Source organism: Conger conger, chromosome 2 (genome assembly GCF_963514075.1).
Source record: "Conger conger chromosome 2, fConCon1.1, whole genome shotgun sequence".
Taxonomy (NCBI): Eukaryota; Metazoa; Chordata; class Actinopteri; order Anguilliformes; family Congridae; genus Conger; species Conger conger.
Window position 1 is genome coordinate 225,001 of NC_083761.1, and position 2,976 is coordinate 227,976.

General features: G+C 53.4%; 1 long non-coding RNA gene across 1 annotated transcript; it reads left to right on the forward strand.

Moving 5' to 3' along the window:
- The first annotated feature begins 723 nt into the window (after nucleotides 1–723).
- LOC133121997 (uncharacterized) lies at nucleotides 724–2,147 on the forward strand. Its single transcript, XR_009708067.1, has 3 exons — nucleotides 724–764; nucleotides 1,299–1,418; nucleotides 2,076–2,147. It is a non-coding gene; the product is annotated as an uncharacterized LOC133121997 (long non-coding RNA).
- Nucleotides 2,148–2,976: the final 829 nt, after the last annotated feature.

A 2,976-nucleotide genomic window follows, 5' to 3' on the forward strand; every position in this document is an offset into this window, starting at 1 on the left:
TGGGTTAGGGGTTCAGAGTTCCTGGTCTGGGAGTTGGTTGGTGCGTTGGTGTAGTGGGGGGTGCGGGGTGTGGTGTGGGAGTTGGTGTGGGAGTTGGTGTGGGGTGTGGTGTGGGAGTTGGTGTGGGAGTTGGTGTGGGAGTTGTTTATCCTGCGTTTTCCCGCTCAGGTGAGATGCTCCTATAAGGAGTATAAAGCCCACCAGCGGTACCTGGAGCACCTGAAGGGCGTCACCGACCGAACAAACACCAAGAGACGGGTGAGAGCCGCCATGTTCAGCCAATCAGAATCAGTCATGTGATGAGCTCATCGCAAATGAAGCAATTTATCCCTTCCATTTATTCGTCCCCTCGTTCTGTAACCAAAACCCCCTCTTACCAAACTAAACCTGAATATGTGTGTGTGTGTTTGTGTACGTGCGTGTGTGTGTGTGTGTGTGTGTGTGTGTGTGTGTGTACGTGTGTGTGTGTGTGTGTGTGTTGCAGAGCGCCAGGATGAGGCTGTTTTTGGAAAGACAGCAGGACGGACTCCTGCCCCCGGACATGACTCTCACAGACATGCGTGAGCGGCTGTTGGATGAGGAGGTGGAGGTATTCCGGCAGTTCCTGAGAGAGGAAGATTATCGGTACGGTAACCAAGTCCTCCCAGACTGAGCACTGGAACTGTTAAAGATGGATAGTATGAATACATTAATCATGGTACTTTGCTAAATCTCTTTTATGAAGGGGGAAAACAGAGAACACATGGGATTGCGGCATAGAGATGGTAAGAAATCTGGCCCAAACTCAAAACAAACTGTGTGTGAGTGTATGCTTGTGTGTGTGTGTATGTGTGTGTGTGTGGTGTGTGTGTGTGTATGTATGCATGTGTGTGTGTGTGTGGTTGGTGTGTATGCATGTGTGTGCGTGTGTGTGGTGTGTGTGTGTCTGCTTCTGTGTATGGTGTGTGTGTATGTGGTGTGTGTGTGCGTGTGTATGTGCATGCGTGTGGTGAGTGTGGTGTGTGTGTGTGTGTGTGGTGTGTGTGTGTGTGCATGCGTGTGGTGTGTGTGTGTGGTGTGTATGTGCATGCGTGTGGTGTGTGTGTGTGTGTGTGTGTGTGTGTGGTGTGTGTGTGTGTGTGTGTGGTGTGTGTGTGTGCCTGTGGTGTGTGTGTGTGTGTGTGCGGTGTGTGTGTGTGCGTGTGGTGTGTGTGTGTGTGTGCGTGCGTGTGTGTGTGTGCGTGTGGTGTGTGTGTGGTGTGTGTGTGTGTGTGTATGTGCGTGTGGTGTGTGTGGTAAAAAGCTCTTCTCTGCTGCAGGCCCTGTTGAGCTGGAAGGTGGAGGAGCGTTCACGGCTCCGCATGATTGAGGCGGAGGTTCGACACGAGTGTAACAGAGAGAGACAGCAGAGAGAGGCCCGGGAGCTGAGGAACAGGAAGGTACGGCTCATACCCCTCACCCCTGAAAGATACAGCTCATACCCCTCACCCCTGAAAGATACAACTCATAACCCTCACCCCTGAAAGATACAGCTCATACCCCTCACCCCTGAAAGATACAGCTCATACCCCTCACCTCTGAAAGATACAACTCATAACCCTCACCCCTGAAAGACACAGCTCATACCCTTCACCCCTGAGAGATACAGCTCATACCCCTCACCCCTGAGACACACACTGTACATTACATTACATTACATTATTGGAATTTTGGCAGATGCACTTATCCAGAGCGACGTACAGTTGATTAGACTAAGCAGGAGACAATCCTCCCCAGGAGCAATGCGGGGTTGAGGACCTTGCTCAAGGGCCCAACGGCTGTGCGGATCATATTGTGGCTACTTCGGGATTAGAACCACCAACCTTGTGTCTCCCAGTCCTTTACCTTAACCACTACGCTACAGGCCGCCCTGCGGTAGTGTGTGTGTAGTACTGTAGTGTGTGTTTGTATGAGGTAGCTATGGCGACCGCTGCTGGTGTGTGTGTATAAGGTTGCCGTGGTAACAGTGCATGGTGGTGCGTGTGTGAGGTTGCCGTGGTAACAGTGCCTGGTGGTGCGTGTGTGAGGTTGCTGTGGTAACGGTGGCGGTGTTGCAGATGGAGTCATTGATGCTGCGGAAACAGGCAGTGCAGCAGCTGCAGATGATTGAACAGGTCCAGCGCTCTGAGGACTCTGTGCAGGCTGAGCGCAACAGGAAGTACCAGCCGCCAACCCGCACCACCGCCAAGAGACCCGCCCTCACGCAGCCCAGGAATGCCATGCCCAAATCACACCCAGGACCACAGCGTCTCCACAGCCGGCAGACCACGCACGGAGCTCCGTCATCCGGCCCGGTGAGCCAGCCGCCCTGACCCAACCCCCGCAGGTTCTGTGACATGCCAGTTCACAGGTTCTGTGACGCGCCAGTTCACAGGTTCTGTGACGCGCCAGTTCACAGGTTCTGTGACGCGCCAGTTCACAGGTTCTGTGACGCGCCGGTTCACAGGTTCTGTGACGCGCCGGTTCACAGGTTCTGTGACGCGCCGGTTCACAGGTTCTGTGAGGCGCCGGTTCACAGGTTCTGTGACACTGCTGATTTGCATTTCTGTTTTTGGAGGTGGGACAGGGATCCAGAAGATCTCGTATCCAGGTGTCGGCTGTGTAGAGGGGCGGAATGTTGGAGGTTAATCGGCCCAGGTGCGGTTTGAATGTGTGTGCATGTGTGTGCGTGTGTGCATGTGTGCACGTGTGTGTGCGTGTGTACGTTTGTGTGCCTGTGTGTTTGTGTGTGTTTGTGTGTGTGCGTGTGGGTGTGTGTGTGTATGTGTGTGTGTGTTGCAGAGGGCCAGAATGAGTCAGGGGTTAGGGTTAGAGTTAGGGTTAGAGTTAGAGTTACGGTTAGGGTTTAGGGGTTAAGGTTAGGGGTTAGGGGGGGTTAGGGTTAAGGGTTAGGGTTAGGGTGTGCATGTGTATGACTCATTCTGGCCCTCTGCAACACGCACGCACACACATGCACAC